General features: G+C 50.1%; 11 pseudogenes; all 11 read left to right on the plus strand.

Annotated features, from left to right (window-relative positions):
• Positions 1 to 4,290: 4,290 nt before the first annotated feature.
• Positions 4,291 to 4,410, plus strand: LOC130320260 (5S ribosomal RNA; annotated as a pseudogene).
• Positions 4,411 to 4,682: 272 nt separating this feature from the next.
• Positions 4,683 to 4,802, plus strand: LOC130335545 (5S ribosomal RNA; annotated as a pseudogene).
• A 278-nt stretch (positions 4,803 to 5,080) lies between these two features.
• LOC130332934 (5S ribosomal RNA) lies at positions 5,081 to 5,200 on the plus strand (annotated as a pseudogene).
• A 284-nt stretch (positions 5,201 to 5,484) lies between these two features.
• Positions 5,485 to 5,604, plus strand: LOC130335871 (5S ribosomal RNA; annotated as a pseudogene).
• Positions 5,605 to 9,610: 4,006 nt separating this feature from the next.
• On the plus strand, positions 9,611 to 9,730 carry LOC130332957 (5S ribosomal RNA; annotated as a pseudogene).
• A 284-nt stretch (positions 9,731 to 10,014) lies between these two features.
• LOC130335893 (5S ribosomal RNA) lies at positions 10,015 to 10,134 on the plus strand (annotated as a pseudogene).
• Positions 10,135 to 10,803: 669 nt separating this feature from the next.
• LOC130332968 (5S ribosomal RNA) lies at positions 10,804 to 10,923 on the plus strand (annotated as a pseudogene).
• A 4,401-nt stretch (positions 10,924 to 15,324) lies between these two features.
• On the plus strand, positions 15,325 to 15,444 carry LOC130332979 (5S ribosomal RNA; annotated as a pseudogene).
• Positions 15,445 to 15,728: 284 nt separating this feature from the next.
• Positions 15,729 to 15,848, plus strand: LOC130335904 (5S ribosomal RNA; annotated as a pseudogene).
• A 3,895-nt stretch (positions 15,849 to 19,743) lies between these two features.
• On the plus strand, positions 19,744 to 19,863 carry LOC130332986 (5S ribosomal RNA; annotated as a pseudogene).
• A 681-nt stretch (positions 19,864 to 20,544) lies between these two features.
• On the plus strand, positions 20,545 to 20,664 carry LOC130332997 (5S ribosomal RNA; annotated as a pseudogene).
• The last annotated feature ends 5,841 nt before the right edge of the window (positions 20,665 to 26,505 follow it).

Genomic DNA, 26,505 nt, shown 5'->3' on the forward strand with positions numbered 1-26,505 from the left:
CCGTTGACATTTTGCTCTGTTGCCGCCTTCCGTTCCGATTCCGAAAAGGATTTATTGATGCTTAAATGCACAGTATAAAGGGCGAGAAGCTGTCAACGGCCATCCTAAGCTGAACGCGCCTGCTCTTGTAAGATCGCAGACTGCTACCCAGCTTCGGGCCTGGTAAGTACCAGCATGGGAGACTGGCTGGGAATACCGGGTGCAGTTGACATTTTGCACTGTTTCTGCTCCGATTCCGAAAATTATTTATTGATGCTTAAATGCACAGTATACAAAGTGTGAAGCTGTCAACGGCCATCCTAAGCTGAACGCGCCTGCTCTCGTCAGATCGCAGACTGCTACCCAGCTTAGGGCCTGGTAAGTACCAGCATGGGAGACTGGCTGGAATCCCGGGTGCAGTTGACATTTTAATCTGTTGCCGCCTTCCGCTCCGATTCGGAAAAGGATTTATTGATGCTTAAATCCACAATATACAGGGTGTGAAGCTGTCAACGGCCATCCTAAGCTGAACGTGTCTGCTTTCCTCAGATCGCAGACTGCTGCCCGGCAGATACCGGCATGGGAGACTGGCTGGCAATCCAAGGTGCCATTGACATTTTGCTATGTTGCCGCCTTCCTCTCCGATTAATAAAAATATTTATTGATGCTTAAATCCACAATATACAAGGCGTGAACATGTGAACGGCCATCCTAAGCTGAACGCGCCTGCTCTCGTCAGCTCGCAGACCGCCACCCAGCCTAGGGCCCAGTAAGAACCGGCATGGGAGACTGGCTGGGAATCCCGGGTGCAGTTGACATTTTGCTCTGTTGCCGCCTTCCGTTCCGATTCCGAAAAGGATTTATTGATGCTTAAATCCACCGTATAAAAATCATGAAGCTGTCAATGGCCATCCTAAGCTGAACGTGCCTGCTCTTGTCAGATCGCAGACTGCTACCCAGCTTAGGGCCCGGTAAGTATTGGCATGGGACACTGGCTGGGAATCCCGTGTGCAGTTGACAATTTACTCTGTCTCTGTTCCGATTCCGAAAATTATTTATTGATTCTTAAATCCACAGTATACAAAGTGTGAAGCTGTCAACCGCCATCATAAGCTGAATGCGCCTGCTCTCATCAGATCGCAGACTGCTACCCAGCTTAGGGCCTGGTAAGTACCAGCATGGGAGACTGGCTGGGAATCCCGGGTGCAATTGACATTTTAATCTGTTGCCGCCTTCCGCTCCGATTCGGAAAATGATTTATTGATGCTTTAATCCACAATATACAGGGTGTGAAGCTGTCAACGGCCATCCTAAGCCTGAACGTGCCTGCTCTCATCAGATCGCAGACCGCTGCCCGGCAGATACCGGCATGGGAGAGTGGCTGGCAATCCAAGGTGCCATTGACATTTTGCTCTGTTGCCGCCTTCCTCTCCGATTAATAAAAATATTTATTGATGCTTAAATCCACAATATACAACGCGTAAAGATGTCAACGGCCATCCTAAGCTGAATGCGCCTGCTCTCGTCAGATCGCAGACTGCTATCCAGCTTAGGGCCCAGTAAGTACCGGCATGGGAGACTGGCTGGGAATCCCGGGTGCAGTTGACATTTTGCTCTGTTGCCGCCTTCTGTTCCGTTCCGATTCCGAAAAGGATTTATTGATGCTTAAATGCACAGTATACAAAGTGTGAAGCTGTCAACGGCCATCCTAAGCTGAACGCGCCTGCTGTCGTCAGATCGCAGACTGATACCTAGCTTAGGGCCTGGTAAGTACCAGCATGGGAGACTGGCTGGGAATCCCGGTTGCAGTTGACTTTTTAATCTGTTGCCGCCTTCCGCTCCGATTCGGAAAAGGATTTATTGATGCTTAAATGCACAGTATAAAGGGCATGAAGCAGTCAACGGCCATCCTAAACTGAACGCGCCTGCTCTCGTCAGATCGCAGACTGCTACCCAGCTTAGGGCCCGGTAAGTACCAGCATGGGAGATTGGCTGGGAATCCCAGGTGTTGTTGACATTTTGCTCTGTAGCCGCCTTCCGCTCCGATTCCGAAAAGGATTTATTGATGCTTAAATCCTTAGTATACAGGGTGTGAAGCCGTCTACGGCTATTCTAAGCTGAATGTGCCTGTTCTTGTCAGATCACAGACTGCTGCCCGGCAAGTACGGGCATGGGAGACTGGCTGGCAATCCAAGGTGCTATTGACATTTTGCTATGTTGCCGCCTTCCTCTCTGATTCCGAAAAGGATTTATTGATGCTTAAATGCACAGTATAAAGGGCAAAAAGCTGTCAACGGCCATCCTAAGCTGAACGCGCCTGCTCTGGTCAGATCGCAGACTGCTACCCAGCTTAGGGCCCGGTAAGTACCAGCATGGGAGACTGGCTGGGAATATCAGGCGTTGTTGACATTTTGCTCTGTAGCTCTGTAGACACTTTGCTCCGATTCCGAAAAGGATTTATTGATGCTTAAATCCACAGTATCCACAGTATACAGGGTGTGAAGCCGTCTACGGCTATCCTAAGCTGAATGTGCCTGTTCTTGTCAGATCGCAGACTGCTGCCCGGCAAGTACGGGCATGGGAGACTGGCTGGCAATCCAAGGTGCTATTGACATTTTGCTCTGTTGCCGCCTTTCTCTCCGATTAAAAAAAATATTTATTGATGCTTAAATCCACAGTATACAAGGTGTGAAGATGTCAATGGCCATCCTAAGCTGAACGCGCCTGCTCTTGTCAGATCGCTGACTGCTACGCAGCTTAGGGCCCAGTAAGTACCGGCATGGGAGACTGGCTGGGAATCCCGGGTGCAGTTGACATTTTGCTCTGTTGCCGCCTTCCGTTCCGATTCCGAAAAGGATTTATTGATGCTTAAATGCACAGTATAAAAAGCATGAAGCTGTCAATGGCCATCCTAAGCTGAACGCGCCTGCTCTCGTCAGATCGCAGACTGGTACAGATCTTAGGGCCCGGTAAGTACCGGCATGGGACACTGGCTGGGAATCCTGGCTGCCGTTGACATTTTGCTCTGTTGCCGCCTTCCGTTCCGATTCCGAAAAGGATTTATTGATGCTTAAATGCACAGTATAAAGGGCGAGAAGCTGTCAACGGCCATCCTAAGCTGAACGCGCCTGCTCTCGTCAGATCGCAGACTGCTACCCAGCTTAGGGCCTGGTAAGTACCAGCATGGGAGACTGGCTGGAATCCCGGGTGCAGTTGACATTTTAATCTGTTGCCGCCTTCCGCTCCGATTCGGAAAATTGATTTATTGATGCTTAAATCCACAATATACAGGGTGTGAAGCTGTCAACAACCATCCTAAGCTGAACGTGTCTGCTTTCCTCAGATCGCAGACTGCTGCCCGGCAGATACCGGCATGGGAGACTGGCTGGCAATCCAAGGTGCCATTGACATTTTGCTATGTTGCCGCCTTCCTCTCCGATTAATAAAAATATTTATTGATGCTTAAATCCACAATATACAAGGCGTGAACATGTGAACGGCCATCCTAAGCTGAACGCGCCTGCTCTCGTCAGCTCGCAGACCGCCACCCAGCCTAGGGCCCAGTAAGAACCGGCATGGGAGACTGGCTGGGAATCCCAGGTGCAGTTGACATTTTGCTCTGTTGCCGCCTTCCGTTCCGATTCCGAAAAGGATTTATTGATGCTTAAATGCACAGTATAAAAATCATGAAGCTGTCTATGGCCATCCTAAGCTTAACGCGCCTGCTCTTGTCAGATCACAGACTGCTACCCAGCTTAGGGCCCAGTAAGTACCGGCATGGGAGACTGGCTGGGAATCCCGGGTGCAGTTGACATTTTGCTCTGTTGCCGCCTTCCGTTCCGGTTCCGATTCCGAAAAGGATTTATTGATGCTTAAATGCACAGTATAAAAATCATGAAGCTGTCAATGGCCATCCTAAGCTTAACGCGCCTGCTCTCGTCAGATCGCAGACTGGTACAGATCTTAGGGACCGGTAAGTACCGGCATGGGAGACTGGCTGGGAATCCCGGCTATTGTTGACATTTTGCTCTGTTGCCGCCTTCTGTTCCGTTCCGATTCCGAAAAGGATTTATTGATGCTTAAATGCACAGTATACAAAGTGTGAAGCTGTCAACGGCCATCCTAAGCTGAACGCGCCTGCTGTCGTCAGATCGCAGACTGATACCCAGCTTAGGGCCTGGTAAGTACCAGCATGGGAGACTGGCTGGGAATCCCGGGTGCAGTTGACATTTTAATCTGTTGTCGCCTTCCGCTCAGATTCGGAAAAGGATTTATTGATGCTTAAATGCACAGTATAAAGGTCGTGAAGCCGTCAACGGCCATCCTAAGCTGAACGCGCCTGCTCTCGTCAGATCGCAGACTGCTACCCAGCTTAGGGCCCGGTAAGTACCAGCATGGGAGACTGGCTGGGAATCCCAGGTGTTGTTGACATTTTGCTCTGTAGCCGCCTTCCGCTCCGATTCCGAAAAGGATTTAGTGATGCTTAAATCCACAGTAGACAGGGTGTGAAGCCGTCTACGGCTATGCTAAGCTGAATGTGCCTGTTCTTGTGAGATCGCAGACTTCTGCCCTGCAAGTACGGGCATGGGAGACTGGCTGGCAATCCAAGGTGTTATTGACATTTTGCTCTGTTGCCGCCTTCCTCTCCGATTCCGAAAAGGATTTATTGATGCTTAAATGCACAGTATAAAGGGCGTGAAGCTGTCAACGGCCATTCTAAGCTGAACGCGCCTGCTCTCGTCAGAGCGCAGACTGCTACCCAGCTTAGGGCCCGGTAAGTACCAGCATGGGAGACTGGCTGGGAATATCAGGTGTTGTTGACATTTTGCTCTGTAGCTCTGTAGACATTTTGCTCCGATTCCGAAAACGATTTATTGATGCTTAAATCCACAGTATACAGGGTGTGAAGCCGTCTACGGCTATCCTAAGCTGAATGCGCCTGTTCTTGTCAGATCGCAGACTGCTGCCCGGCAAGTACGGGCATGGGAGACTGGCTGGCAATCCAAGGTGCTATTGAAATTTTGCTCTGTTGCCGCCTTCCTCTCCGATTAAAAAAAATATTTATTGATGCTTAAATCCACAGTATACAAGGCGTGAAGATGTCAGCGGCCATCCTAAGCTGAACGCGCCTGCTCTCGTCAGATCGCAGACTTCTACGCAGCTTAGGGCCCGGTAAGTACTGGCATGGGAGACTGGCTGGGAATCCCGGGTGCTGTTGACATTTTGCTCTATTGCTGCCTTCCGCTCCGATTCCGAAAATAATTTATTGATGCTTAAATCCACAGTATACAAGGTGTGAAGCTGTCGACGGCCATCCTAAGCTTAACGCGCCTGCTCTCGTCAGATCGCAGACTGGTACAGATCTTAGGGCCCGGTAAGTACCGGCATGGGACACTGGCTGGGAATCCCGGCTGCCGTTGACATTTTGCTCTGTTGCCGCCTTCCGTTCCGATTCCGAAAAGGATTTATTGATGCTTAAATGCACAGTATAAAGGGCAAGAAGCTGTCAACGGCCATCCTAAGCTGAAAGCGCCTGCTCTCGTCAGATCGCAGACTGCTACCCAGCTTAGGGCCTGGTAAGTACCAGCATGGGAGACTGGCTGGGAATCCCAAGTGTCGTTGACATTTTGCTCTGTTGCCGCCTTCCGCTCCGATTCCGAAAAGGATTTATTGATGCTTAAATCCACAGTATACAGGGTGTGAAGATGTCTACGGCCATCCTAAGCTGAATGCGCCTGTTCTCATCAGATCGCAGACCGCTGCCCGGCAGATACCGGCATGGGAGAGTGGCTGGCAATCCAAGGTGCCATTGACATTTTGCTCTGTTGCCGCCTTCCTGGCTGGGAATCCCGGGTGCAGTTGACATTTTGCTCTGGTGCCGCCTTCTGTTCCGTTCCGATTCCGAAAAGGATTTATTGATGCTTAAATCCACAGTATACAGGGTGTGAAGCCGTCTACGGCTATCCTAAGCTGAATGCGCCTGTTCTCATCAGATCGCAGACCGCTGCCCGGCAGATACCGGCATGGGAGAGTGGCTGGCAATCCAAGGTGCCATTGACATTTTGCTCTGTTGCCGCCTTCCTGGCTGGGAATCCCGGGTGCAGTTGACATTTTGCTCTGGTGCCGCCTTCTGTTCCGTTCCGATTCCGAAAAGGATTTATTGATGCTTAAATCCACAGTATACAGGGTGTGAAGCCGTCTACGGCTATCCTAAGCTGAATGCGCCTGTTCTTGTCAGATCGCAGACTGCTGCCCGGCAAGTACGGGCATGGGAGACTGGCTGGCAATCCAAGGTGCTATTGAAATTTTGCTCTGTTGCCGCCTTCCTCTCCGATTAAAAAAAATATTTATTGATGCTTAAATCCACAGTATACAAGGCGTGAAGATGTCAGCGGCCATCCTAAGCTGAATGCGCCTGTTCTCGTCAGATCGCAGACTGCTACCCAGCTTCGGGCCTGGTAAGTACCAGCATGGGAGACTGGCTGGGAATCCCGTGTGCAGTTGACAATTTGCTCTGTCTCTGTTCCGATTCCGAAAATTATTTATTGATTCTTAAATCCACAGTATACAAAGTGCGAAGCTGTCAACCGCCATCCTAAGCTGAATGCGCCTGCTCTCATCAGATCGCAGACTGCTACCCAGCTTAGGAACTGGTAAGTACCAGCATGGGAGACTGGCTGGGAATCCCGGGTGCAATTGACATTTTAATCTGTTGCCGCCTTCCGCTCCGATTCGGAAAATGATTTATTGATGCTTTAATCCACAATATACAGGGTGTGAAGCTGTCAACGGCCATCCTAAGCCTGAACGTGCCTGCTCTCATCAGATCGCAGACCGCTGCCCGGCAGATACCGGCATGGGAGAGTGGCTGGCAATCCAAGGTGCCATTGACATTTTGCTCTGTTGCCGCCTTCCTCTCCGATTAATAAAAATATTTATTGATGCTTAAATCCACAATATACAACGCGTAAAGATGTCAACGGCCATCCTAAGCTGAACGCGCCTGCTCTCGTCAGATCGCAGACTGCTATCCAGCTTAGGGCCCAGTAAGTACCGGCATGGGAGACTGGCTGGGAATCCCGGGTGCAGTTGACATTTTGCTCTGGTGCCGCCTTCTGTTCCGTTCCGATTCCGAAAAGGATTTATTGATGCTTAAATGCACAGTATACAAAGTGTGAAGCTGTCAACGGCCATCCTAAGCTGAACGCGCCTGCTATTGTCAGAGCACAGACTGATACCCAGCTTAGGGCCTGGTAAGTACCAGCATGGGAGACTGGCTGGGAATCCCGGTTGCAGTTGACTTTTTAATCTGTTGCCGCCTTCCGCTCCGATTCGGAAAAGGATTTATTGATGCTTAAATGCACAGTATAAAGGGCATGAAGCAGTCAGCGGCCATCCTAAACTGAACGCGCCTGCTCTCGTCAGATCGCAGACTGCTACCCAGCTTAGGGCCCGGTAAGTACCAGCATGGGAGATTGGCTGGGAATCCCAGGTGTTGTTGACATTTTCCTCTGTAGCCGCCTTCCGCTCCGATTCCGAAAAGGATTTATTGATGCTTAAATCCTTAGTATACAGGGTGTGAAGCCGTCTACGGCTATTCTAAGCTGAATGTGCCTGTTCTTGTCAGATCACAGACTGCTGCCCGGCAAGTACGGGCATGGGAGACTGGCTGGCAATCCAAGGTGCTATTGACATTTTGCTATGTTGCCGCCTTCCTCTCTGATTCCGAAAAGGATTTATTGATGCTTAAATGCACAGTATAAAGGGCAAGACGCTGTCAACGGCCATCCTAAGCTGAACGCGCCTGCTCTGGTCAGATCGCAGACTGCTACCCAGCTTAGGGCCCGGTAAGTACCAGCATGGGAGACTGGCTGGGAATATCAGGTGTTGTTGACATTTTGCTCTGTTGCTCTGTAGACACTTTGCTCCGATTCCGAAAAGGATTTATTGATGCTTAAATCCACAGTATCCACAGTATCCACAGTATCCACAGTATCCACAGTATCCACAGTATCCACAGTATCCACAGTATACAGGGTGTGAAGCCGTCTACGGCTATCCTAAGCTGAATGTGCCTGTTCTTGTCAGATCGCAGACTGCTGCCCGGCAAGTACAGGCATGGGAGACTGGCTGGCAATCCAAGGTGCTATTGACATTTTGCTCTGTTGCCGCCTTCCTCTCCGATTAAAAAAAATATTTATTGATGCTTAAATCCACAGTATACAAGGTGTGAAGATGTCAATGGCCATCCTAAGCTGAACGCGCCTGCTCTCGTCAGATCGCAGACTGCTACGCAGCTTAGGGCCCAGTAAGTACCGGCATGGGAGACTGGCTGGGAATCCCGGGTGCAGTTGACATTTTGCTCTGTTGTCGCCTTCTGTTCCGTTCCGATTCCGAAAAGGATTTATTGATGCTTAAATGCACAGTATACAAAGTGTGAAGCTGTCAACGGCCATCCTAAGCTGAACGCGCCTGCTGTCGTCAGATCGCAGACTGATACCTAGCTTAGGGCCTGGTAAGTACCAGCATGGGAGACTGGCTGGGAATCCCAAGTGTCGTTGACATTTTGCTCTGTTGCCGCCTTCCGCTCCGATTCCGAAAAGGATTTATTGATGCTTAAATCCACAGTATACAGGGTGTGAAGATGTCTACGGCCATCCTAAGCTGAATGCGCCTGTTCTCGTCAGATCGCAGACTGCTACCCAGCTTCGGGCCTGGTAAGTACCAGCATGGGAGACTGGCTGGGAATCCCGTGTGCAGTTGACAATTTGCTCTGTCTCTGTTCCGATTCCGAAAATTTTTTATTGATTCTTAAATCCACAGTATACAAAGTGCGAAGCTGTCAACCGCCATCCTAAGCTGAATGCGCCTGCTCTCATCAGATCGCAGACTGCTACCTAGCTTAGGAACTGGTAAGTACCAGCATGGGAGACTGGCTGGGAATCCCGGGTGCAATTGACATTTTAATCTGTTGCCGCCTTCCGCTCCGATTCGGAAAATGATTTATTGATGCTTTAATCCACAATATACAGGGTGTGAAGCTGTCAACGGCCATCCTAAGCCTGAACGTGCCTGCTCTCATCAGATCGCAGACCGCTGCCCGGCAGATACCGGCATGGGAGAGTGGCTGGCAATCCAAGGTGCCATTGACATTTTGCTCTGTTGCCGCCTTCCTCTCCGATTAATAAAAATATTTATTGATGCTTAAATCCACAATATACAACGCGTAAAGATGTCAACGGCCATCCTAAGCTGAACGCGCCTGCTCTCGTCAGATCGCAGACTGCTATCCAGCTTAGGGCCCAGTAAGTACCGGCATGGGAGACTGGCTGGGAATCCCGGGTGCAGTTGACATTTTGCTCTGGTGCCGCCTTCTGTTCCGTTCCGATTCCGAAATTGATTTATTGATGCTTAAATCCACAGTATACAGGGTGTGAAGCCGTCTACGGCTATCCTAAGCTGAATGCGCCTGTTCTTGTCAGATCGCAGACTGCTGCCCGGCAAGTACGGGCATGGGAGACTGGCTGGCAATCCAAGGTGCTATTGAAATTTTGCTCTGTTGCCGCCTTCCTCTCCGATTAAAAAAAATATTTATTGATGCTTAAATCCACAGTATACAAGGCGTGAAGATGTCAGCGGCCATCCTAAGCTGAACGCGCCTGCTCTCGTCAGATCGCAGACTTCTACGCAGCTTAGGGCCCGGTAAGTACTGGCATGGGAGACTGGCTGGGAATCCCGGGTGCTGTTGACATTTTGCTCTATTGCTGCCTTCCGCTCCGATTCCGAAAATAATTTATTGATGCTTAAATCCACAGTATACAAGGTGTGAAGCTGTCGACGGCCATCCTAAGCTTAACGCGCCTGCTCTCGTCAGATCGCAGACTGGTACAGATCTTAGGGCCCGGTAAGTACCGGCATGGGACACTGGCTGGGAATCCCGGCTGCCGTTGACATTTTGCTCTGTTGCCGCCTTCCGTTCCGATTCCGAAAAGGATTTATTGATGCTTAAATGCACAGTATAAAGGGCAAGAAGCTGTCAACGGCCATCCTAAGCTGAAAGCGCCTGCTCTCGTCAGATCGCAGACTGCTACCCAGCTTAGGGCCTGGTAAGTACCAGCATGGGAGACTGGCTGGGAATCCCAAGTGTCGTTGACATTTTGCTCTGTTGCCGCCTTCCGCTCCGATTCCGAAAAGGATTTATTGATGCTTAAATCCACAGTATACAGGGTGTGAAGATGTCTACGGCCATCCTAAGCTGAATGCGCCTGTTCTCGTCAGATCGCAGACCGCTGCCCGGCAGATACCGGCATGGGAGAGTGGCTGGCAATCCAAGGTGCCATTGACATTTTGCTCTGTTGCCGCCTTCCTCTCCGATTAATAAAAATATTTATTGATGCTTAAATCCACAATATACAACGCGTAAAGATGTCAACGGCCATCCTAAGCTGAACGCGCCTGCTCTCGTCAGATCGCAGACTGCTATCCAGCTTAGGGCCCAGTAAGTACCGGCATGGGAGACTGGCTGGGAATCCCGGGTGCAGTTGACATTTTGCTCTGGTGCCGCCTTCTGTTCCGTTCCGATTCCGAAAAGGATTTATTGATGCTTAAATCCACAGTATACAGGGTGTGAAGCCGTCTACGGCTATCCTAAGCTGAATGCGCCTGTTCTTGTCAGATCGCAGACTGCTGCCCGGCAAGTACGGGCATGGGAGACTGGCTGGCAATCCAAGGTGCTATTGAAATTTTGCTCTGTTGCCGCCTTCCTCTCCGATTAAAAAAAATATTTATTGATGCTTAAATCCACAGTATACAAGGCGTGAAGATGTCAGCGGCCATCCTAAGCTGAACGCGCCTGCTCTCGTCAGATCGCAGACTTCTACGCAGCTTAGGGCCCGGTAAGTACTGGCATGGGAGACTGGCTGGGAATCCCGGGTGCTGTTGACATTTTGCTCTATTGCTGCCTTCCGCTCCGATTCCGAAAATAATTTATTGATGCTTAAATCCACAGTATACAAGGTGTGAAGCTGTCGACGGCCATCCTAAGCTTAACGCGCCTGCTCTCGTCAGATCGCAGACTGGTACAGATCTTAGGGCCCGGTAAGTACCGGCATGGGACACTGGCTGGGAATCCCGGCTGCCGTTGACATTTTGCTCTGTTGCCGCCTTCCGTTCCGATTCCGAAAAGGATTTATTGATGCTTAAATGCACAGTATAAAGGGCAAGAAGCTGTCAACGGCCATCCTAAGCTGAAAGCGCCTGCTCTCGTCAGATCGCAGACTGCTACCCAGCTTAGGGCCTGGTAAGTACCAGCATGGGAGACTGGCTGGAAATCCCAAGTGTCGTTGACATTTTGCTCTGTTGCCGCCTTCCGCTCCGATTCCGAAAAGGATTTATTGATGCTTAAATCCACAGTATACAGGGTGTGAAGATGTCTACGGCCATCCTAAGCTGAATGCGCCTGTTCTCATCAGATCGCAGACCGCTGCCCGGCAGATACCGGCATGGGAGAGTGGCTGGCAATCCAAGGTGCCATTGACATTTTGCTCTGTTGCCGCCTTCCTGGCTGGGAATCCCGGGTGCAGTTGACATTTTGCTCTGGTGCCGCCTTCTGTTCCGTTCCGATTCCGAAAAGGATTTATTGATGCTTAAATCCACAGTATACAGGGTGTGAAGCCGTCTACGGCTATCCTAAGCTGAATGCGCCTGTTCTCATCAGATCGCAGACCGCTGCCCGGCAGATACCGGCATGGGAGAGTGGCTGGCAATCCAAGGTGCCATTGACATTTTGCTCTGTTGCCGCCTTCCTGGCTGGGAATCCCGGGTGCAGTTGACATTTTGCTCTGGTGCCGCCTTCTGTTCCGTTCCGATTCCGAAAAGGATTTATTGATGCTTAAATCCACAGTATACAGGGTGTGAAGCCGTCTACGGCTATCCTAAGCTGAATGCGCCTGTTCTTGTCAGATCGCAGACTGCTGCCCGGCAAGTACGGGCATGGGAGACTGGCTGGCAATCCAAGGTGCTATTGAAATTTTGCTCTGTTGCCGCCTTCCTCTCCGATTAAAAAAAATATTTATTGATGCTTAAATCCACAGTATACAAGGCGTGAAGATGTCAGCGGCCATCCTAAGCTGAATGCGCCTGTTCTCGTCAGATCGCAGACTGCTACCCAGCTTCGGGCCTGGTAAGTACCAGCATGGGAGACTGGCTGGGAATCCCGTGTGCAGTTGACAATTTGCTCTGTCTCTGTTCCGATTCCGAAAATTATTTATTGATTCTTAAATCCACAGTATACAAAGTGCGAAGCTGTCAACCGCCATCCTAAGCTGAATGCGCCTGCTCTCATCAGATCGCAGACTGCTACCCAGCTTAGGAACTGGTAAGTACCAGCATGGGAGACTGGCTGGGAATCCCGGGTGCAATTGACATTTTAATCTGTTGCCGCCTTCCGCTCCGATTCGGAAAATGATTTATTGATGCTTTAATCCACAATATACAGGGTGTGAAGCTGTCAACGGCCATCCTAAGCCTGAACGTGCCTGCTCTCATCAGATCGCAGACCGCTGCCCGGCAGATACCGGCATGGGAGAGTGGCTGGCAATCCAAGGTGCCATTGACATTTTGCTCTGTTGCCGCCTTCCTCTCCGATTAATAAAAATATTTATTGATGCTTAAATCCACAATATACAACGCGTAAAGATGTCAACGGCCATCCTAAGCTGAACGCGCCTGCTCTCGTCAGATCGCAGACTGCTATCCAGCTTAGGGCCCAGTAAGTACCGGCATGGGAGACTGGCTGGGAATCCCGGGTGCAGTTGACATTTTGCTCTGGTGCCGCCTTCTGTTCCGTTCCGATTCCGAAAAGGATTTATTGATGCTTAAATGCACAGTATACAAAGTGTGAAGCTGTCAACGGCCATCCTAAGCTGAACGCGCCTGCTATTGTCAGAGCACAGACTGATACCCAGCTTAGGGCCTGGTAAGTACCAGCATGGGAGACTGGCTGGGAATCCCGGTTGCAGTTGACTTTTTAATCTGTTGCCGCCTTCCGCTCCGATTCGGAAAAGGATTTATTGATGCTTAAATGCACAGTATAAAGGGCATGAAGCAGTCAGCGGCCATCCTAAACTGAACGCGCCTGCTCTCGTCAGATCGCAGACTGCTACCCAGCTTAGGGCCCGGTAAGTACCAGCATGGGAGATTGGCTGGGAATCCCAGGTGTTGTTGACATTTTCCTCTGTAGCCGCCTTCCGCTCCGATTCCGAAAAGGATTTATTGATGCTTAAATCCTTAGTATACAGGGTGTGAAGCCGTCTACGGCTATTCTAAGCTGAATGTGCCTGTTCTTGTCAGATCACAGACTGCTGCCCGGCAAGTACGGGCATGGGAGACTGGCTGGCAATCCAAGGTGCTATTGACATTTTGCTATGTTGCCGCCTTCCTCTCTGATTCCGAAAAGGATTTATTGATGCTTAAATGCACAGTATAAAGGGCAAGACGCTGTCAACGGCCATCCTAAGCTGAACGCGCCTGCTCTGGTCAGATCGCAGACTGCTACCCAGCTTAGGGCCCGGTAAGTACCAGCATGGGAGACTGGCTGGGAATATCAGGTGTTGTTGACATTTTGCTCTGTTGCTCTGTAGACACTTTGCTCCGATTCCGAAAAGGATTTATTGATGCTTAAATCCACAGTATCCACAGTATCCACAGTATCCACAGTATCCACAGTATCCACAGTATCCACAGTATACAGGGTGTGAAGCCGTCTACGGCTATCCTAAGCTGAATGTGCCTGTTCTTGTCAGATCGCAGACTGCTGCCCGGCAAGTACAGGCATGGGAGACTGGCTGGCAATCCAAGGTGCTATTGACATTTTGCTCTGTTGCCGCCTTCCTCTCCGATTAAAAAAAATATTTATTGATGCTTAAATCCACAGTATACAAGGTGTGAAGATGTCAATGGCCATCCTAAGCTGAACGCGCCTGCTCTCGTCAGATCGCAGACTGCTACGCAGCTTAGGGCCCAGTAAGTACCGGCATGGGAGACTGGCTGGGAATCCCGGGTGCAGTTGACATTTTGCTCTGTTGTCGCCTTCTGTTCCGTTCCGATTCCGAAAAGGATTTATTGATGCTTAAATGCACAGTATACAAAGTGTGAAGCTGTCAACGGCCATCCTAAGCTGAACGCGCCTGCTGTCGTCAGATCGCAGACTGATACCTAGCTTAGGGCCTGGTAAGTACCAGCATGGGAGACTGGCTGGGAATCCCAAGTGTCGTTGACATTTTGCTCTGTTGCCGCCTTCCGCTCCGATTCCGAAAAGGATTTATTGATGCTTAAATCCACAGTATACAGGGTGTGAAGATGTCTACGGCCATCCTAAGCTGAATGCGCCTGTTCTCGTCAGATCGCAGACTGCTACCCAGCTTCGGGCCTGGTAAGTACCAGCATGGGAGACTGGCTGGGAATCCCGTGTGCAGTTGACAATTTGCTCTGTCTCTGTTCCGATTCCGAAAATTATTTATTGATTCTTAAATCCACAGTATACAAAGTGCGAAGCTGTCAACCGCCATCCTAAGCTGAATGCGCCTGCTCTCATCAGATCGCAGACTGCTACCTAGCTTAGGAACTGGTAAGTACCAGCATGGGAGACTGGCTGGGAATCCCGGGTGCAATTGACATTTTAATCTGTTGCCGCCTTCCGCTCCGATTCGGAAAATGATTTATTGATGCTTTAATCCACAATATACAGGGTGTGAAGCTGTCAACGGCCATCCTAAGCCTGAACGTGCCTGCTCTCATCAGATCGCAGACCGCTGCCCGGCAGATACCGGCATGGGAGAGTGGCTGGCAATCCAAGGTGCCATTGACATTTTGCTCTGTTGCCGCCTTCCTCTCCGATTAATAAAAATATTTATTGATGCTTAAATCCACAATATACAACGCGTAAAGATGTCAACGGCCATCCTAAGCTGAACGCGCCTGCTCTCGTCAGATCGCAGACTGCTATCCAGCTTAGGGCCCAGTAAGTACCGGCATGGGAGACTGGCTGGGAATCCCGGGTGCAGTTGACATTTTGCTCTGGTGCCGCCTTCTGTTCCGTTCCGATTCCGAAATTGATTTATTGATGCTTAAATCCACAGTATACAGGGTGTGAAGCCGTCTACGGCTATCCTAAGCTGAATGCGCCTGTTCTTGTCAGATCGCAGACTGCTGCCCGGCAAGTACGGGCATGGGAGACTGGCTGGCAATCCAAGGTGCTATTGAAATTTTGCTCTGTTGCCGCCTTCCTCTCCGATTAAAAAAAATATTTATTGATGCTTAAATCCACAGTATACAAGGCGTGAAGATGTCAGCGGCCATCCTAAGCTGAACGCGCCTGCTCTCGTCAGATCGCAGACTTCTACGCAGCTTAGGGCCCGGTAAGTACTGGCATGGGAGACTGGCTGGGAATCCCGGGTGCTGTTGACATTTTGCTCTATTGCTGCCTTCCGCTCCGATTCCGAAAATAATTTATTGATGCTTAAATCCACAGTATACAAGGTGTGAAGCTGTCGACGGCCATCCTAAGCTTAACGCGCCTGCTCTCGTCAGATCGCAGACTGGTACAGATCTTAGGGCCCGGTAAGTACCGGCATGGGACACTGGCTGGGAATCCCGGCTGCCGTTGACATTTTGCTCTGTTGCCGCCTTCCGTTCCGATTCCGAAAAGGATTTATTGATGCTTAAATGCACAGTATAAAGGGCAAGAAGCTGTCAACGGCCATCCTAAGCTGAAAGCGCCTGCTCTCGTCAGATCGCAGACTGCTACCCAGCTTAGGGCCTGGTAAGTACCAGCATGGGAGACTGGCTGGGAATCCCAAGTGTCGTTGACATTTTGCTCTGTTGCCGCCTTCCGCTCCGATTCCGAAAAGGATTTATTGATGCTTAAATCCACAGTATACAGGGTGTGAAGATGTCTACGGCCATCCTAAGCTGAATGCGCCTGTTCTCGTCAGATCGCAGACCGCTGCCCGGCAGATACCGGCATGGGAGAGTGGCTGGCAATCCAAGGTGCCATTGACATTTTGCTCTGTTGCCGCCTTCCTCTCCGATTAATAAAAATATTTATTGATGCTTAAATCCACAATATACAACGCGTAAAGATGTCAACGGCCATCCTAAGCTGAACGCGCCTGCTCTCGTCAGATCGCAGATTGCTATCCAGCTTAGGGCCCAGTAAGTACCGGCATGGGAGACTGGCTGGGAATCCCGGGTGCAGTTGACATTTTGCTCTGGTGCCGCCTTCTGTTCCGTTCCGATTCCGAAAAGGATTTATTGATGCTTAAATCCACAGTATACAGGGTGTGAAGCCGTCTACGGCTATCCTAAGCTGAATGCGCCTGTTCTTGTCAGATCGCAGACTGCTGCCCGGCAAGTACGGGCATGGGAGACTGGCTGGCAATCCAAGGTGCTATTGAAATTTTGCTCTGTTGCCGCCTTCCTCTCCGATTAAAAAAAATATTTATTGATGCTTAAATCCACAGTATACAAGGCGTGAAGATGTCAGCGGCCATCCTAAGCTGAATGCGCCTGTTCTCGTCAGATCGCAGACTGCTACCCAGCTTCGGGCCTGGTAAGTACCAGCATGGGAGACTGGCTGGGAATCCCGTGTGCAGTTGACAATTTGCTCTGTCTCTGTTCCGATTCCGAAAATTATTTATTGATTCTTAAATCCACAGTATACAAAGTGCGAAGCTGTCAACCGCCATCCTAAGCTGAATGCGCCTGCTCTCATCAGATCGCAGACTGCTACCCAGCTTAGGAACTGGTAAGTACCAGCATGGGAGACTGGCTGGGAATCCCGGGTGCAATTGACATTTTAATCTGTTGCCGCCTTCCGCTCCGATTCGGAAAATGATTTATTGATGCTTTAATCCACAATATACAGGGTGTGAAGCTGTCAACGGCCATCCTAAGCCTGAACGTGCCTGCTCTCATCAGATCGCAGACCGCTGCCCGGCAGATACCGGCATGGGAGAGTGGCTGGCAATCCAAGGTGCCATTGACATTTTGCTCTGTTGCCGCCTTCCTCTCCGATTAATAAAAATATTTATTGATGCTTAAATCCACAATATACAACGCGTAAAGATGTCAACGGCCATCCTAAGCTGAACGCGCCTGCTCTCGTCAGATCGCAGACTGCTATCCAGCTTAGGGCCCAGTAAGTACCGGCATGGGAGACTGGCTGGGAATCCCGGGTGCAGTTGACATTTTGCTCTGGTGCCGCCTTCTGTTCCGTTCCGATTCCGAAAAGGATTTATTGATGCTTAAATGCACAGTATACAAAGTGTGAAGCTGTCAACGGCCATCCTAAGCTGAACGCGCCTGCTATTGTCAGAGCACAGACTGATACCCAGCTTAGGGCCTGGTAAGTACCAGCATGGGAGACTGGCTGGGAATCCCGGTTGCAGTTGACTTTTTAATCTGTTGCCGCCTTCCGCTCCGATTCGGAAAAGGATTTATTGATGCTTAAATGCACAGTATAAAGGGCATGAAGCAGTCAGCGGCCATCCTAAACTGAACGCGCCTGCTCTCGTCAGATCGCAGACTGCTACCCAGCTTAGGGCCCGGTAAGTACCAGCATGGGAGATTGGCTGGGAATCCCAGGTGTTGTTGACATTTTCCTCTGTAGCCGCCTTCCGCTCCGATTCCGAAAAGGATTTATTGATGCTTAAATCCTTAGTATACAGGGTGTGAAGCCGTCTACGGCTATTCTAAGCTGAATGTGCCTGTTCTTGTCAGATCACAGACTGCTGCCCGGCAAGTACGGGCATGGGAGACTGGCTGGCAATCCAAGGTGCTATTGACATTTTGCTATGTTGCCGCCTTCCTCTCTGATTCCGAAAAGGATTTATTGATGCTTAAATGCACAGTATAAAGGGCAAGACGCTGTCAACGGCCATCCTAAGCTGAACGCGCCTGCTCTGGTCAGATCGCAGACTGCTACCCAGCTTAGGGCCCGGTAAGTACCAGCATGGGAGACTGGCTGGGAATATCAGGTGTTGTTGACATTTTGCTCTGTTGCTCTGTAGACACTTTGCTCCGATTCCGAAAAGGATTTATTGATGCTTAAATCCACAGTATCCACAGTATCCACAGTATCCACAGTATCCACAGTATCCACAGTATACAGGGTGTGAAGCCGTCTACGGCTATCCTAAGCTGAATGTGCCTGTTCTTGTCAGATCGCAGACTGCTGCCCGGCAAGTACAGGCATGGGAGACTGGCTGGCAATCCAAGGTGCTATTGACATTTTGCTCTGTTGCCGCCTTCCTCTCCGATTAAAAAAAATATTTATTGATGCTTAAATCCACAGTATACAAGGTGTGAAGATGTCAATGGCCATCCTAAGCTGAACGCGCCTGCTCTCGTCAGATCGCAGACTGCTACGCAGCTTAGGGCCCAGTAAGTACCGGCATGGGAGACTGGCTGGGAATCCCGGGTGCAGTTGACATTTTGCTCTGTTGTCGCCTTCTGTTCCGTTCCGATTCCGAAAAGGATTTATTGATGCTTAAATGCACAGTATACAAAGTGTGAAGCTGTCAACGGCCATCCTAAGCTGAACGCGCCTGCTGTCGTCAGATCGCAGACTGATACCTAGCTTAGGGCCTGGTAAGTACCAGCATGGGAGACTGGCTGGGAATCCCAAGTGTCGTTGACATTTTGCTCTGTTGCCGCCTTCCGCTCCGATTCCGAAAAGGATTTATTGATGCTTAAATCCACAGTATACAGGGTGTGAAGATGTCTACGGCCATCCTAAGCTGAATGCGCCTGTTCTCGTCAGATCGCAGACTGCTACCCAGCTTCGGGCCTGGTAAGTACCAGCATGGGAGACTGGCTGGGAATCCCGTGTGCAGTTGACAATTTGCTCTGTCTCTGTTCCGATTCCGAAAATTATTTATTGATTCTTAAATCCACAGTATACAAAGTGCGAAGCTGTCAACCGCCATCCTAAGCTGAATGCGCCTGCTCTCATCAGATCGCAGACTGCTACCTAGCTTAGGAACTGGTAAGTACCAGCATGGGAGACTGGCTGGGAATCCCGGGTGCAATTGACATTTTAATCTGTTGCCGCCTTCCGCTCCGATTCGGAAAATGATTTATTGATGCTTTAATCCACAATATACAGGGTGTGAAGCTGTCAACGGCCATCCTAAGCCTGAACGTGCCTGCTCTCATCAGATCGCAGACCGCTGCCCGGCAGATACCGGCATGGGAGAGTGGCTGGCAATCCAAGGTGCCATTGACATTTTGCTCTGTTGCCGCCTTCCTCTCCGATTAATAAAAATATTTATTGATGCTTAAATCCACAATATACAACGCGTAAAGATGTCAACGGCCATCCTAAGCTGAACGCGCCTGCTCTCGTCAGATCGCAGACTGCTATCCAGCTTAGGGCCCAGTAAGTACCGGCATGGGAGACTGGCTGGGAATCCCGGGTGCAGTTGACATTTTGCTCTGGTGCCGCCTTCTGTTCCGTTCCGATTCCGAAATTGATTTATTGATGCTTAAATCCACAGTATACAGGGTGTGAAGCCGTCTACGGCTATCCTAAGCTGAATGCGCCTGTTCTTGTCAGATCGCAGACTGCTGCCCGGCAAGTACGGGCATGGGAGACTGGCTGGCAATCCAAGGTGCTATTGAAATTTTGCTCTGTTGCCGCCTTCCTCTCCGATTAAAAAAAATATTTATTGATGCTTAAATCCACAGTATACAAGGCGTGAAGATGTCAGCGGCCATCCTAAGCTGAACGCGCCTGCTCTCGTCAGATCGCAGACTTCTACGCAGCTTAGGGCCCGGTAAGTACTGGCATGGGAGACTGGCTGGGAATCCCGGGTGCTGTTGACATTTTGCTCTATTGCTGCCTTCCGCTCCGATTCCGAAAATAATTTATTGATGCTTAAATCCACAGTATACAAGGTGTGAAGCTGTCGACGGCCATCCTAAGCTTAACGCGCCTGCTCTCGTCAGATCGCAGACTGGTACAGATCTTAGGGCCCGGTAAGTACCGGCATGGGAGACTGGCTGGCAATCCAAGGTGCTATTGAAATTTTGCTCTGTTGCCGCCTTCCTCTCCGATTAATAAAAATATTTATTGATGCTTAAATCCACAATATACAACGCGTAAAGATGTCAACGGCCATCCTAAGCTGAACGCGCCTGCTCTCGTCAGATCGCAGACTGCTATCCAGCTTAGGGCCCAGTAAGTACCGGCATGGGAGACTGGCTGGGAATCCCGGGTGCAGTTGACATTTTGCTCTGGTGCCGCCTTCTGTTCCGTTCCGATTCCGAAAAGGATTTATTGATGCTTAAATCCACAGTATACAGGGTGTGAAGCCGTCTACGGCTATCCTAAGCTGAATGCGCCTGTTCTTGTCAGATCGCAGACTGCTGCCCGGCAAGTACGGGCATGGGAGACTGGCTGGCAATCCAAGGTGCTATTGAAATTTTGCTCTGTTGCCGCCTTCCTCTCCGATTAAAAAAAATATTTATTGATGCTTAAATCCACAGTATACAAGGCGTGAAGATGTCAGCGGCCATCCTAAGCTGAACGCGCCTGCTCTCGTCAGATCGCAGACTTCTACGCAGCTTAGGGCCCGGTAAGTACTGGCATGGGAGACTGGCTGGGAATCCCGGGTGCTGTTGACATTTTGCTCTATTGCTGCCTTCCGCTCCGATTCCGAAAATAATTTATTGATGCTTAAATCCACAGTATACAAGGTGTGAAGCTGTCGACGGCCATCCTAAGCTTAACGCGCCTGCTCTCGTCAGATCGCAGACTGGTACAGATCTTAGGGCCCGGTAAGTACCGGCATGGGACACTGGCTGGGAATCCCGGCTGCCGTTGACATTTTGCTCTGTTGCCGCCTTCCGTTCCGATTCCGAAAAGGATTTATTGATGCTTAAATGCACAGTATAAAGGGCAAGAAGCTGTCAACGGCCATCCTAAGCTGAAAGCGCCTGCTCTCGTCAGATCGCAGACTGCTACCCAGCTTAGGGCCTGGTAAGTACCAGCATGGGAGACTGGCTGGGAGTCCCAAGTGTCATTGACATTTTGCTCTGTTGCCGCCTTCCGCTCCGATTCCGAAAAGGATTTATTGATGCTTAAATCCACAGTATACAGGGTGTGAAGATGTCTACGGCCATCCTAAGCTGAATGCGCCTGTTCTCATCAGATCGCAGACCGCTGCCCGGCAGATACCGGCATGGGAGAGTGGCTGGCAATCCAAGGTGCCATTGACATTTTGCTCTGTTGCCGCCTTCCTGGCTGGGAATCCCGGGTGCAGTTGACATTTTGCTCTGGTGCCGCCTTCTGTTCCGTTCCGATTCCGAAAAGGATTTATTGATGCTTAAATCCACAGTATACAGGGTGTGAAGCCGTCTACGGCTATCCTAAGCTGAATGCGCCTGTTCTCATCAGATCGCAGACCGCTGCCCGGCAGATACCGGCATGGGAGAGTGGCTGGCAATCCAAGGTGCCATTGACATTTTGCTCTGTTGCCGCCTTCCTGGCTGGGAATCCCGGGTGCAGTTGACATTTTGCTCTGGTGCCGCCTTCTGTTCCGTTCCGATTCCGAAAAGGATTTATTGATGCTTAAATCCACAGTATACAGGGTGTGAAGCCGTCTACGGCTATCCTAAGCTGAATGCGCCTGTTCTTGTCAGATCGCAGACTGCTGCCCGGCAAGTACGGGCATGGGAGACTGGCTGGCAATCCAAGGTGCTATTGAAATTTTGCTCTGTTGCCGCCTTCCTCTCCGATTAAAAAAAATATTTATTGATGCTTAAATCCACAGTATACAAGGCGTGAAGATGTCAGCGGCCATCCTAAGCTGAATGCGCCTGTTCTCGTCAGATCGCAGACTGCTACCCAGCTTCGGGCCTGGTAAGTACCAGCATGGGAGACTGGCTGGGAATCCCGTGTGCAGTTGACAATTTGCTCTGTCTCTGTTCCGATTCCGAAAATTATTTATTGATTCTTAAATCCACAGTATACAAAGTGCGAAGCTGTCAACCGCCATCCTAAGCTGAACGCGCCTGCTCTCGTCAGATCGCAGACTGCTACCCAGCTTAGGAACTGGTAAGTACCAGCATGGGAGACTGGCTGGGAATCCCGGGTGCAATTGACATTTTAATCTGTTGCCGCCTTCCGCTCCGATTCGGAAAATGATTTATTGATGCTTTAATCCACAATATACAGGGTGTGAAGCTGTCAACGGCCATCCTAAGCCTGAACGTGCCTGCTCTCATCAGATCGCAGACCGCTGCCCGGCAGATACCGGCATGGGAGAGTGGCTGGCAATCCAAGGTGCCATTGACATTTTGCTCTGTTGCCGCCTTCCTCTCCGATTAATAAAAATATTTATTGATGCTTAAATCCACAATATACAACGCGTAAAGATGTCAACGGCCATCCTAAGCTGAACGCGCCTGCTCTCGTCAGATCGCAGACTGCTATCCAGCTTAGGGCCCAGTAAGTACCGGCATGGGAGACTGGCTGGGAATCCCGGGTGCAGTTGACATTTTGCTCTGGTGCCGCCTTCTGTTCCGTTCCGATTCCGAAAAGGATTTATTGATGCTTAAATGCACAGTATACAAAGTGTGAAGCTGTCAACGGCCATCCTAAGCTGAACGCGCCTGCTATTGTCAGAGCGCAGACTGATACCCAGCTTAGGGCCTGGTAAGTACCAGCATGGGAGACTGGCTGGGAATCCCGGTTGCAGTTGACTTTTTAATCTGTTGCCGCCTTCCGCTCCGATTCGGAAAAGGATTTATTGATGCTTAAATGCACAGTATAAAGGGCATGAAGCAGTCAGCGGCCATCCTAAACTGAACGCGCCTGCTCTCGTCAGATCGCAGACTGCTACCCAGCTTAGGGCCCGGTAAGTACCAGCATGGGAGATTGGCTGGGAATCCCAGGTGTTGTTGACATTTTCCTCTGTAGCCGCCTTCCGCTCCGATTCCGAAAAGGATTTATTGATGCTTAAATCCTTAGTATACAGGGTGTGAAGCCGTCTACGGCTATTCTAAGCTGAATGTGCCTGTTCTTGTCAGATCACAGACTGCTGCCCGGCAAGTACGGGCATGGGAGACTGGCTGGCAATCCAAGGTGCTATTGACATTTTGCTATGTTGCCGCCTTCCTCTCTGATTCCGAAAAGGATTTATTGATGCTTAAATGCACAGTATAAAGGGCAAGACGCTGTCAACGGCCATCCTAAGCTGAACGCGCCTGCTCTGGTCAGATCGCAGACTGCTACCCAGCTTAGGGCCCGGTAAGTACCAGCATGGGAGACTGGCTGGGAATATCAGGTGTTGTTGACATTTTGCTCTGTTGCTCTGTAGACACTTTGCTCCGATTCCGAAAAGGATTTATTGATGCTTAAATCCACAGTATCCACAGTATCCACAGTATCCACAGTATACAGGGTGTGAAGCCGTCTACGGCTATCCTAAGCTGAATGTGCCTGTTCTTGTCAGATCGCAGACTGCTGCCCGGCAAGTACAGGCATGGGAGACTGGCTGGCAATCCAAGGTGCTATTGACATTTTGCTCTGTTGCCGCCTTCCTCTCCGATTAAAAAAAATATTTATTGATGCTTAAATCCACAGTATACAAGGTGTGAAGATGTCAATGGCCATCCTAAGCTGAACGCGCCTGCTCTCGTCAGATCGCAGACTGCTACGCAGCTTAGGGCCCAGTAAGTACCGGCATGGGAGACTGGCTGGGAATCCCGGGTGCAGTTGACATTTTGCTCTGTTGTCGCCTTCTGTTCCGTTCCGATTCCGAAAAGGATTTATTGATGCTTAAATGCACAGTATACAAAGTGTGAAGCTGTCAACGGCCATCCTAAGCTGAACGCGCCTGCTGTCGTCAGATCGCAGACTGATACCTAGCTTAGGGCCTGGTAAGTACCAGCATGGGAGACTGGCTGGGAATCCCGGTTGCAGTTGACTTTTTAATCTGTTGCCGCCTTCCGCTCCGATTCGGAAAAGGATTTATTGATGCTTAAATGCACAGTATAAAGGGCATGAAGCAGTCAACGGCCATCCTAAACTGAACGCGCCTGCTCTCGTCAGATCGCAGACTGCTACCCAGCTTAGGGCCCGGTAAGTACCAGCATGGGAGATTGGCTGGGAATCCCAGGTGTTGTTGACATTTTGCTCTGTAGCCGCCTTCCGCTCCGATTCCGAAAAGGATTTATTGATGCTTAAATCCTTAGTATACAGGGTGTGAAGCCGTCTACGGCTATTCTAAGCTGAATGTGCCTGTTCTTGTCAGATCACAGACTGCTGCCCTTCAAGTACGGGCATGGGAGACTGGCTGGCAATCCAAGGTGCTATTGACATTTTGCTATGTTGCCGCCTTCCTCTCTGATTCCGAAAAGGATTTATTGATGCTTAAATGCACAGTATAAAGGGCAAGAAGCTGTCAACGGCCATCCTAAGCTGAACGCGCCTGCTCTGGTCAGATCGCAGACTGCTACCCAGCTTAGGGCCCGGTAAGTACCAGCATGGGAGACTGGCTGGGAATATCAGGTGTTGTTGACATTTTGCTCTGTAGCTCTGTAGACACTTTGCTCCGATTCCGAAAAGGATTTATTGATGCTTAAATCCACAGTATCCACAGTATACAGGGTGTGAAGCCGTCTACGGCTATCCTAAGCTGAATGTGCCTGTTCTTGTCAGATCGCAGACTGCTGCCTGGCAAGTACGGGCATGGGAGACTGGCTGGCAATCCAAGGTGCTATTGACATTTTGCTCTGTTGCCGCCTTCCTCTCCGATTAAAAAAAATATTTATTGATGCTTAAATCCACAGTATACAAGGTGTGAAGATGTCAATGGCCATCCTAAGCTGAACGCGCCTGCTCTCGTCAGATCGCTGACTGCTACGCAGCTTAGGGCCCAGTAAGTACCGGCATGGGAGACTGGCTGGGAATCCCGGGTGCAGTTGACATTTTGCTCTGTTGCCGCCTTCCGTTCCGATTCCGAAAAGGATTTATTGATGCTTAAATGCACAGTATAAAAAGCATGAAGCTGTCAATGGCCATCCTAAGCTGAACGCGCCTGCTCTCGTCAGATCGCAGACTGGTACAGATCTTAGGGCCCGGTAAGTACCGGCATGGGACACTGGCTGGGAATCCTGGCTGCCGTTGACATTTTGCTCTGTTGCCGCCTTCCGTTCCGATTCCGAAAAGGATTTATTGATGCTTAAATGCACAGTATAAAGGGCGAGAAGCTGTCAACGGCCATCCTAAGCTGAACGCGCCTGCTCTTGTAAGATCGCAGACTGCTACCCAGCTTCGGGCCTGGTAAGTACCAGCATGGGAGACTGGCTGGGAATACCGGGTGCAGTTGACATTTTGCTCTGTTTCTGCTCCGATTCCGAAAATTATTTATTGATGCTTAAATGCACAGTATACAAAGTGTGAAGCTGTCAACGGCCATCCTAAGCTGAACGCGCCTGCTCTCGTCAGATCGCAGACTGCTACCCAGCTTAGGGCCTGGTAAGTACCAGCATGGGAGACTGGCTGGAATCCCGGGTGCAGTTGACATTTTAATCTGTTGCCGCCTTCCGCTCCGATTCGGAAAAGGATTTATTGATGCTTAAATCCACAATATACAGGGTGTGAAGCTGTCAACGGCCATCCTAAGCTGAACGTGTCTGCTTTCCTCAGATCGCAGACTGCTGCCCGGCAGATACCGGCATGGGAGACTGGCTGGCAATCCAAGGTGCCATTGACATTTTGCTATGTTGCCGCCTTCCTCTCCGATTAATAAAAATATTTATTGATGCTTAAATTCACAATATACAAGGCGTGAACATGTGAACGGCCATCCTAAGCTGAACGCGCCTGCTCTCGTCAGCTCGCAGACCGCCACCCAGCCTAGGGCCCAGTAAGAACCGGCATGGGAGACTGGCTGGGAATCCCGGGTGCAGTTGACATTTTGCTCTGTTGCCGCCTTCCGTTCCGATTCCGAAAAGGATTTATTGATGCTTAAATCCACAGTATAAAAATCATGAAGCTGTCAATGGCCATCCTAAGCTGAACGTGCCTGCTCTTGTCAGATCGCAGACTGCTACCCAGCTTAGGGCCCGGTAAGTATTGGCATGGGACACTGGCTGGGAATCCCGTGTGCAGTTGACAATTTACTCTGTCTCTGTTCCGATTCCGAAAATTATTTATTGATTCTTAAATCCACAGTATACAAAGTGTGAAGCTGTCAACCGCCATCATAAGCTGAATGCGCCTGCTCTCATCAGATCGCAGACTGCTACCCAGCTTAGGGCCTGGTAAGTACCAGCATGGGAGACTGGCTGGGAATCCCGGGTGCAATTGACATTTTAATCTGTTGCCGCCTTCCGCTCCGATTCGGAAAATGATTTATTGATGCTTTAATCCACAATATACAGGGTGTGAAGCTGTCAACGGCCATCCTAAGCCTGAACGTGCCTGCTCTCATCAGATCGCAGACCGCTGCCCGGCAG

The sequence above is a fragment of the Hyla sarda genome, chromosome 1, assembly GCF_029499605.1.
Source record: "Hyla sarda isolate aHylSar1 chromosome 1, aHylSar1.hap1, whole genome shotgun sequence".
Lineage (NCBI taxonomy): Eukaryota > Metazoa > Chordata > Amphibia > Anura > Hylidae > Hyla > Hyla sarda.